General features: G+C 46.1%; 1 pseudogene; it reads right to left on the bottom strand.

Moving 5' to 3' along the window:
- LOC123067639 (probable leucine-rich repeat receptor-like protein kinase IMK3) overlaps window positions 1-11,245 on the bottom strand; it is a 26,250-nt pseudogene that overhangs the window by 3,213 nt on the left and 11,792 nt on the right.

The following is an 11,245-nucleotide window of genomic DNA, read 5'->3' as shown; positions in this document are numbered from 1 at the left end:
AGGCCAGATCCGCGCCTCCACCGCGTCCCCGCGCCGTCCCCTCACCTCCTCCGCGGATCCCGCGTCCCCGCGCCCCCTCGCCGTCGCCGGAGCACCGCCGTAGCTCGCCAGAGTTCCTCTCCGGTGGGATCCGGAGAGGATGGACCAGATCCACCAGTCCCCAATCCAAACGCCCGTGCCCCGTCCCGGATCTCGTCGTCCCGTTTTCGTCGGTATAAAATTCCACCAAGTCCCGAAATATTTTGACATTATCATGCCATGTTCATCGCATCATATCTCCATGCGTACTGCTCTGTTTTGTGCGTGTAATATGTCAAATTGTTCGTCTCAACGAGTAATTCATTTCATACCATTGCATCATGTTCGTTTGAGCTCATCTTGATGCCTGAATCATCATTGCGGGAGTGCTATATGATGTTGTCTGCTGTCTGTTAACAGAACATGCTCTTTTGTCATTTTTGTCATGTTTGATGTGTGCATCTTATGAGGTTGATGTCTACATGTGTTTTGAACTATGACATGCCATATTTACATAGGTGCTTACCATGTATTTTTTCGATCAATGTGGTGACTAGCACAAGCATGCAAACTAGGCCTCGTGATGTTGCTGATTTTAGTCCCTGTTCTGCTGTTATTTTGATGCCATGTAAACTTGATGCTACAGAGAGATCCAAGCATATTTTGAGATACTTCAGTAAGGATGTTTTGAACATATGGTTATTCTCTATCCGTTCATGCCCCTGTTTGCAATTATGGAGTAGTCTAGCATGTCATTTTCGTGCTCTACTTTTGCTACAAAATGTTTCCTGGCAGATTGTTTACATGTTATTCAATTTTGCCAAGGTTGTTGTAGTTGATCCTTGCATGCTATGAACTTGTTCTTTCCTTGGTTTGTTTCATAAACATGTCTTCTTGCTGATGCTATGCTTATCTTGTCATGCAATCACTTGTGGTGAGTGAATCAAGCTTGTTAAGTAGGGTACTTGCTGTTACTGTTTTGCTAGGCTGAATCTGTTATTTTGTGATGCTATGTAAACCTGCTGCTACAAGTCATTCTATGCATAATCTGGAAATGTTCACTAAGGGTGTTTTGTTATGCATGTCATGCTCTATCCATCCATGTCCCTGGTTGCATTTATGGCTTGCTGTAGATTGTTTTAATCTTACTCCAAAGTTGCTAAATAATGTTGCTCTCAGCCTGTTAACATTAAGTTTAGTTGTTGCCATGATTGTTGTTAGTGATCCATGCATCCTATGGACTTGCTCTTGCCATGCTTAGATTCATAAACATGTCTTCTTACTGTTGGTTGCCTTGCCATGCCATTTATTGCTCTGTGATGATCTGTACAAGCTCACCAACATGCCTACTTATCGTTGTTCCTGCCATGTTTGCATCTGTCATATAACTTGCTATGTTTACATGGGTGCCATCATATCTTCTGATCATTTTTGGCCCTTGGTCAGTAAGGGACATTTGTTCTATGCATTTAGTACATTCATGCCATGCCTTTGTTTGCCATGATAAGTTCCTGTAACATGTTGTTTGATAGCTCTAAACATTGCAACCTGATGTTATTTTCTGCAAAGTCTGAAACTATTATTATTTGCAATCTTGGCATGTGTGTTTGAGCATGTTCTAGTGATTTCTGGAGATAGCTCAGTGTTCATGTTTTGTTATGCTTTACCTGTAAATCATGTCCATGTATTTTTTTACTATGTTGGGGTGCTGTAACATGTTGTTTTGGTGCTTGCAATATGCCTAGTTGCTGTTTTGGACAGATTGTTGCTATAACTTGTTTCATGTGTGTGTGTTGAACCGTTGCTCCATTTTGGGTGTGCTCTATATGAAACTTGCTTGATTTTACATATAGTTTCATATTATCATGTTGCATCCATGTTTTGAGGTGCTTGCTTGTTGTTTGTATGCATTTTGCATCAATGCCATGTTTAACTTGTGTTGCTCATATCTTCTAGGTCGTAGCTCTAAATTTAATGAACTTTATATGTAACTTGACTAGAATCTCGTGTACATCATCTTGGTGCAACTTAAATTGCTCTTTAACAACTAGAACATAAGGTTTATTCAGATCTTGACCAACTTCTAAATTTGCATGAGGACTTACCGGAATTGTTATATGTTGTTCCTGGCCTCATTTAAACTTGCCTTGATGTGTTGCTCTTGTTTGCATCATCTCTTGCCTTGAGTAGCTTAATGTAGTCTTGTTTTGCATCATAATTGGTTGAGTATCATGCCTTGTTCATGTGCGGTGTGTTCACTATGTTGTGTGCTTCTTCTCGATAGTTCCTGTTTCGTTGCGATCGTGATGATTCGTTCATCTACGCTTGGTTCGGCTTCATCCGTTCGTCTTCTTCATGGACTCGTTCTTCTTCCTTGCGGGATTTCAGGCAAGATGACCGCTACCCTGGATCTCACTACTATCATTGCTATGCTAGTTGCTTCGTTCTATCGCTTTGTTGCGCTACCTATCACCTGTTTATCAAGCCTCCCAAATTGCCATGAACCTCTAACCTTTGACACCCTTCCTAGCAAACCATTGCTCGGCTATGTTACCGTTTTGCTCAACCCCTCTTATAGCGTTGCTACTTGCAGGTGAAGTTGAAGATTGGTCCATGGTGGACAGGATTATGTTGGGATATCACAATATCTCTTATTTAATTAATGCATCTATATATTTGGTAAAGGGTGGAAGGCTCGGCCTTATGCCTGGTGTTTTGTTCCACTCTTGCCGCCCTAGTTTCCGTCATACCGGTGTTATGTTCCCGGATTTTGCGTTCCTAACGCGGTTGGGTGATTTATGGGACCCCCTTGACAGTTTGCTTTGAATAAAACTCCTCCAGCAAGGCCCAACATTGGTTTTACCATTTGCCTCACCTCCACCTACATTTCCCTTGGGAGTAATTAACCCAAGGGTCATATTTATTATAGCCCCCCCGGGCCAGTGCTTGTCTAAGTGTAAGTCCGAACTAGAGCCCTTTGTAGCGCCCCCTCAGGGAAACTTGAGGTCTGGTTTTAGTTGTACGGATTTCACATCCGGTGTTGCCCTGAGAACGAGATATGTGCAGCTCCTATCGGGATTGTCGGCGCATCGGGCGGCTTTGCTGGTCTTGTTTTACCATTGTCGAAATGTCTTGTAAACCGGGATTCCGAGTCTGATCGGGTGTTCCTGGGTGAAGGTATATCCTTTGTTGATCGCGAGAGCTTGTCATGGGCTAAGTTGGGACACCCCTGCAGGGTATAATCTTTCGAAACTGTGCCTGCGGTTATAGGCAGATGGGAATTTGCTAATGTCTGGTTGTAGATAACTTGACACCAGATCCGAATTAAAATGCATCAACCGCGTGTGTAGCCGTGATAGTCTCTTTTTGGCGAAGTCCGGGAAGTGAACACAGTTTCTGGGTTATAATGGACGTAAGTAGAAGTTCAGGATCACTTCTTGATCATTGCTAGGTTCACGACCGTTCCGCTTGCTCTCTTCTCGCTCTTATTTGCGTATGTTAGCCACAATATATGCTTAGTCGCTGCTGCAGCCTCACCACTTTACCCCTTCCTTTCCCATTAAGCTTTGCTAGTCTTGATACCCATGGTAATGGGATTGCTGAGTCCTCGTGGCTCACAGATTACTACAACAACAGTTGCAGGTACAGGTTATGCGATGATCATGACGCGAGAGCGATGCTTGCTTGTATGGAGTTCTTCTTCTGCTTCTTTGATCAGGGGATAGGTTCCAGGTCGGCAGCCTGGGCTAGTAGGGTGGATGTCGTTCGAGTTTCTGTTTGTGTTTCATCCTTAGTCGGATGATGCTCTTATGTATTGTGATGATGTATTCGTGTGGCATTGTATGCCTTATGTATGTATCCCCATCTATTATGTAATGTTGATGTAATGATATCCACCTTGCAAAAGCGTTTCAATATGCGGGTCTATCCTTGGTGGGACCTTCGAGTTCCTTTTGGATAGGGTCGCATATTGGGCGTGACAAGTTGGTATCAGAGCCTCGACCGACCCTAGGAGCCCCCTTGATTGATCGTGTAGTTTGGCCGTTGTTGAGTCTAGAAGAAAACTATTTTTTGGAGTCTAGTTATATCGAAGAGTAGGAATTCTTTTTACTCTCCTGCCCCTTCGTCGCTTTGGTAAGGAATCTTGATGTAGGTGTTTTGAATTACTCCTCTTCCCTTTCAAACTTTCTTTAGGATCACGCAGTTGGTTTTCCGATCGTTGGCTCTCAGCTCTTTTCATCCGGTGCATTTCTCGTCAAGTCGACTCGAGCCTCTTCATCTTTGCAAGTTCAATCCTCAGTTGTTTTCTTTTCCCACCCGCCCACCCTTTTCTTCTCGGAACCGGAGTTCGTAATCGAGTATCCATTCTACTCGTGTGAAGCCTTTGCATTCTTTCAACCGGTGTTTTCTCTTCGAGATATTCGTCGGTTCCCCCTTCCAAGTTGCCTTTGTTTTCCCGCCCTCCCACCCTCTTCTTCCTGGAGTCTGAGTCTCTTTCGACCATCAATTTCATTAGTGTGGTGCCTCTTCAGCCTTCCGTCAATTATTTCAACCGGTGAATTCTCGTTTTGTGCGGCTTTCTCCATCTCTTCTCCGGTGGATTCAATTCCAATTTTCGGTAGTGATTATATTCTTTCCCCCGGCTCAAGTGTTTTCCCTGCTCGTTCGCCTCTCGCTAGTTTATCATTCCGGAGTTCGGAAGACATCTCAGGAGATTCGTCTGTGTTCCAATTAATTTGAGGTTGTCACCTCATTCAAATATTTCAATTATTCCGGTGCATCATCTATCTTTTCAACAATCCTTTTCAACAGTGTTTTCTATTTGGTGGGCCCTAACCCACAGGTCTTTTCCCAGGATCTTACCTGACTCTTCTAATTCCCCCGGAGTTATTCTCAATTCTTTTCAAAGTGTGACGTAAGAATGGATTCCATCAGTCATATGCCTTCTCCGAGACCGATTTCAAATCATTTTCATTGTTGCCTCAACCTTTCGGTTTTTCATTCTCCCAGAGTATCTCAATAATTTTGGTGGTGTTTCTCGTCGTCTTTTGAAGACCGAAGAAGAGTTTTTCCTCTAAATCTTATCCGTCCTCTCGAAGAGTTGTGGTTCTAGCTTCATATCATCCTCTCGATTTATTGCAGTTTGTCATATATTCTTTCTTACCCATCCGGAGTTTGTCACAAGTTGATTTCTGTTTCGTTTCACCGGAGGCCAACATTCTAGCTACCGTTATCCAATTATCCCGGTGCTTCGTTCAAGTGTTCTTTAATCAGTTCATGATCTCTTTGTCCTTTTGCATCTAAATTCCCTCAAGCATATTGGTTATTCTAATCCTTCCCGGTGTTTCATTCTCTGTCGTCAGTCATTTACGAATTCTAACGGTGGTTCTTTCAGATTCTTTTTCCTTGATTATCATTTTAATCCATTCGTTCTTTTCAATCCTTGTCACATCCCTAGTCTGGTATGACCTAGACTAGCTAGTCATTTGTGCATCATGTTTAAATTTCATTTAAATTTGAAATGAGGATTGGTGGAACCCTCAGAATCATTTTTGAAAATGACCCAAATAAAAATTTCTCCAAAAGGGTCCAAGAAAATGCTCATGTTGCTCTCTGAAAATATTGGACAGAGATAAAAATCAAAACAATATTTTTAGGAGCTCATGGATATTTATTTTGGCCATTTGGATTAATTCGATAAATATTTGCATTGGAAATATATTGCTATATATATGAAATATGGTCCAAAAATTATGCCATTTATAAAGGAGCTCTGGAATAATATATCTAGCTCCTGCAAAAATTGGCATAAGGTATTAAATTGATTTAGTATTTTATTAAATCAAAACAAATGTCAGAAAACAAAATTAAAAAAAATGCCTACCTATGCTCACCTGAGGCCTGGCACTGTGCGGCCCAGCTGGCCGGCCCAGCCGACTGGCTAGCGCCAGTCGTCCTCCACCTCCCGCCAGGAGGCCAGGGGCGTGTGGCCGACGCGTGCGCACCGCCGTGCCGCCACGGCACCTGCCTGCCTGTCCTCCCCCTCGACGCCTGGACGTCCGGAACGTCGCCACGCGCTGCCCCGCACCGCTCTCACTCCCCCTCGCTCTCCCTCCTCCCTGGTTCTCTCTTCCCCGAGCGCACCCGAGCGCTGCCGCCGCCATCGCTCACCATCGCCATGGCCACCAGCCCTCCCTAGTCGCGCCAGCGTGTCCAAGAGAACCGCCTCGGCTCCGTCTTCTTCCTCGATGCCCCACGCAACCGGGGACGCACCACAGCGCCTGCACCGTCCTCGTCTTCAACCTCGGCCGTCCGAGATCGTCTTCGCCGCCCTGCTCTGCTCCGGCCTTCCCCGAGCAAGCTGACCAGCCCATCGACCTCCCCTGAGCCTCTGCTTCGAACCCCTCTCCTCCCCCTCGCGATTACGCCGTCTAGGCCTCAGTTCCGCCATGGCCGAAGCTCGCCTCCGCTCGAGCTTGTCGCCGGCGTTGCTCCGGCGATCCTTTGGCCACGCCAGTGCACCTAGCACTCTCGCCGCACCTCGTAGTGCCCCGGTAGCGTTTTAGTTCGCGCATTTGCACGCTGCAGCCGCGCCCCCGAACACAGCCGAACTCCGGCGGCCGCAAACGTGGTCGCCGACGTCGTTCTCGGCCACCCCAGCTCTGGCCGAGGGCACTGCTCGACACGCCACATCGCCAGCTCTTCGAAGAGCCTAAACACGCCTCGAACGGAGCCCTGTGGGTGATTTCCGCGGCGTTCCGCCGTCTCGGGCCTCGCCGGCGGCTAAACGCCGGTGAGTTGACCGGGTTAGACCCCCTGTTGACCCAGATTTGACCCGTGCGGGTCAATGACAGGTGGGGCCCGGCCCTGCTAATTTTAGTTTAGGATTAGTTTAGCAACTAATTATCGCTGTTAATTAACTGTGACACTGACAGTGGGCCCCAGCGCCACTAATCTTTTTAATTAGGATTAAACGAACCCTGTTTAACCCCCCTGTCACTGACGTGTGGGCCCCACACGTCAGGTTTGACCCCAGCCAGCCGCAGTTGACCGCTGACGTCGTGCTGACGTCATGCTGGCGCAATATATAATTTCTGGATTTAAATTAAATCAGGAAATTCCAGAAATTGTTTTAAACTTCAAAAATTCATAACAATTCAACCGTAGCTCAAATTAAAATAATTTATATATGAAAAATTATCAGAAAAATGCAATCTTTCCATCTGTACTAGTTTCATGCATGAAAAACCAACTTATACATGCTGAATATGGGAAAACACATTATGGCATATATAAGAGACCTAATTTAGAAATGCATTTGAACCTTTGGTTCAAATGGACTTCAAACCAAATGTTTACTAGTTACATTAGCTCAAACAGCATCACATCTACATGCCATGCTCATGCATCATATTGTTGCATATGATTGTGTTTTGATTGCCGGCACCGTTCCTTCTCGATAGGTCCTGCTCCGGAGACGTTCCAGAGTACCTGTCTGTGAAGCAGTGCCTCCCTTGTTGATTTACCAGGCAAGCAAACCCCCTTGTTCATTTCGATAAAACCCTACTCTCTCGCTCCTGCTCTCAGTTATTGCATTAGGACAACAACGATTCATATGCTACTTTGTGCTGCGGTAGTTGAACCCATTCCTCTGCATGACCTGTCATTGCCACAGTAAATAGTTGAAACCCACTAGCATGTGTAGGAGTTGATTGAAGCCATTGTTGTGTTCCTACCATGCTATGCCTGCTATTGCTTAGAGTTGTGTCAGGTCTGGTTCATTGGGAATGAATTGGAGTGTTACGATGTGTTCCGATGCTGAGAGTTAAGTGTGTAAACACGATTTGGTAAAGGTAGCGGTGAGAGGCCATGTAGGAGTACATGGTGGGTTGTCTCACTGGAACCGTCCTTAAGCACTGAGTTCTATGTATGTTGTCCAATGACTCGATACTACCACACATTGGAATGCTTAAGTGCCCCTCTCGACTTATTAGCCAACTTGATCTCTGTCCAGGAGTCGCAACTAGTTTCTGGTGTTTGTAGGTAGTGCTATTTTTCTACCAAGTGGCACCCGGCAGGGTGCGCTTGGGACAGACTAGGCACACGTGGCCCGGTGTACCGAGTGGCACCCGGTTGGTGGGCTCGGGAACCCTGCTCACATCGTTTGGGGCCGTGAGCGACACCCCGGCCGGATCTCCTTGCGGATGGAACCCGAATAGGCGATAACCCTGGACTAGAGTCTTGTGTGGTTAGTCAGGTCGTGGCCGACACCCTCGCCAGGCTTCCGCTTGAAGGTTGCCGAGATACATGACGTGTACATGGCGGTAAGTGGCGAGAGCGTGTGTGAAGAAGTACACCCCTGCAGGGTTAACATGATCTATTCGAATAGCCGGGTCCGCGGTTATGGACTTCTTGGATGCTTACATGGTACATAGACAACTTGAAGTGGATACTCTAAAATGCTCAAGACAAGTGTGAGTGCTATGGATGGCCTTCTCGTAGGGAGACGGGAATGAATCCATAGTAGTGTATTGTATGGTGATTAGTGGACTCGTGTACGTTGTTTCACCTCAAGAGTTTCTAGTAGTCATAGAACAGGATAGCCACAGAGTCAAAGCTGGCTTGCTGCAACTAAACCCCACATTACCTCTTGATACAGATGCATGTATGATAGGATCTGATGTAAGTATTGCTGAGTACCTTTGTACTCATGTTGCTTTATTTATGTTTTGCAGCGGAGACTTCGGTCTTACTAGGGTTCTCATGGACTTCGACTAGTAGCTAGTACCTCAGCTACGATCTTGATCGGATGTTGTAGATAGTCAGGCTTTCAGCCTTTTTCATTTGTAGATGTCTGTACCCAGACATGTAATGCTTCCGCTTGTTGCTTGTATGCTCTGTATGATGGGTTTTGTGACCCCTGTTTGCAATAAATGCTATGATGGCTCTTCTGAGCCTTTATCTATATGATTGTTGAGTTATGCTGTGATGGCATGTTGTACAGCACATACTTGCATGTTATGCGTACGTGTGATGTGTATTGCTATGTGTGGGATCTGACTACCTAGTTGTTTATTCTTAGTAGCCTCTCTTACCGGGAAATGTCTCCTAGTGCTTCCACTGAGCCCTGGTAGCTTGCTACTGCTCCGGAACACTTAGGCAGGCCGGCATGTGTCCTTCTTCGATCCTGTGTCTGTCCCTTCGGGGAAATGTCACGCGATGAATACCGGAGTCCTGCTAGCCCGCTACAGCCCGGTTCGCCGGAGTCCTGTTAGCCCAGTGCTACAGCCTGGATTCACTCGCTGATGACCGACACGTTCGATGCTGGGTCATGGATGCCTGTCCCTGTAAGTTAGTGCCACTTTGGGTTTACGACTAGCCATGTCAGCCCGGGCTCTTTATCATATGGATGCTAGCGACACCATCATATACGTGTGCCAAAAGGCGCAAACGGTCCCGGGCAAAGGTAAGGCGACACCCGTGGGGATACCATGCGTGAGGCCGCAAAGGAATATGAGGTGTTACATGCTAGATCGATGTGGCATTGAGTCGGGGTCCTGACAATCCTACCGGTGGTTCATGAAGACTTTCTCAAGTTTTGTGCCACATTCCTCTTAATACTTTTTCAAGAAGAATAAGTAGTATGCAAAATCCTTTGCTTGTCATTAATCTAATTTCATGAAGGATAAGCATACAATAAATCTTATTCTTATTTCCTCAAAGTGAGTAATCCCTTTCTTCGAAGTTTGTTCTTGATGAATAAATTCTAGTTCCAAGTGTTTTCATCTTTTCTTTTCCGGAGTTCAAAATTTCCTCGTCCATTTTGTCGGAACCTCCATCTAAATCATCGCAAGGCTCATCTTATTCTTTCATCCTTCATTCTATCTCATCATCCTTTTGTTACCGGAGTTCTTCATGGTGGTTCTTCATGATTTAATCTTTTCTTCAAGAGTTCATCAAGATTTTGTTGGTGGAGTTCAAGTATCTTTTCTTCTCATCTCGAAGTGCAATTAAGTCTCTGTATTCTTTTGAAGTGGAGTTTTGCATTTCATCGTTCTTCTAAGCTATCCAATCATTTCCGTTTGTGGTCGGTTATCACCTCATAATTTTGAGATGTTTTCCATAAGTCCACAACAAGCTTATTCTTTCGTTGTTGATTTTCTCAACAACTCCATTCAATCCTTACTTCTAAATTCTTTCCATTCCATTCTTTCAATTCTTACGGAGGCATTGCTTTAATCATCTCGTCAAGTGGCATCCCATATTGTGAAGTTCGTGTTCTATTCCTCCATGTTTCAGCTGGAGTGCTGCCTAAATTCTTTCACTCTTATTCGTTTCTTATCTCGTTCTAACCAAAGTGGTCTCATAGTCTATCTGATTCCGTGAGCTTTCGATTCTTGTCATTTTCGTCGTTCCTCTCTTCTTCTCGAATGCTCTCGATTCTTTGCTTCTTCTCTTGAGTTCTTGTTTCACCTCATCCTTTTTCCTTTCCGTCTCGGTCCTAAGATCTCGGGACGAGATCTCTTGTTAGTGGAGGAGTGTTGTAACGCCCCGGATTCGATGCGCCAGGTGTCTGCCAGTTATTCGCCGTCATTGCCATGTCATTTGCTTGCGTGTTGCATTTTATCATGTCATCATGTGCATTGCATTACATACGTGTTCGTCTCATGCATCCGAGCATTTTCCCCGTTGTCCGTTTTGCAATCCGGCGCTCCTATGTCATCCGGCGTCCCCTTCTTGCCTCTCTTCGTGAGCGGGTGTTAAACGTTCTCGGAATGGACCGAGTCTTGCCAAGCGGCCTTGGCATAGCACCGGTAGACCGCCTGTCAAGTTTCGTGCCATTTGGAGGTCGTTTGATACTCCAATGGTTAACCGGGGAACCGTAAAGGCCTCTTTTGTCTTGCAGCCTAACACCCCTCCAAAGTGGCCCAAACCCAACAAACTCCCCTCCATGATCTCCGCCGTTCGATCACGATCGCGTGGCCGAAAACCGTGCTCCATTTGGACTCTCCTAGCTCCCAGAAACAATAAATATGCTCTTCCCCGAAAATTCGCGGATGAATTCCCCGAAACCCTAGCCTCTTCCTCCTCCTGCCACCGGACATGTCCACCCCGCGCTGGACACGTCCAGCGCTGCCGCCCGCGCCCAATCATGGCCTGCCACGTGGCACCCGCGCCCTCCCGCCGCCGCGGCCCGTGGAGCCCATCCGGGGCCCGCACGGGCCCG

The sequence above is a fragment of the Triticum aestivum genome, chromosome 3B, assembly GCF_018294505.1.
Source record: "Triticum aestivum cultivar Chinese Spring chromosome 3B, IWGSC CS RefSeq v2.1, whole genome shotgun sequence".
Lineage (NCBI taxonomy): Eukaryota > Viridiplantae > Streptophyta > Magnoliopsida > Poales > Poaceae > Triticum > Triticum aestivum.
The sequence above is the reverse complement of the archived record's forward strand: the minus strand, read 5'-3'. Positions and strand labels throughout refer to the sequence as shown.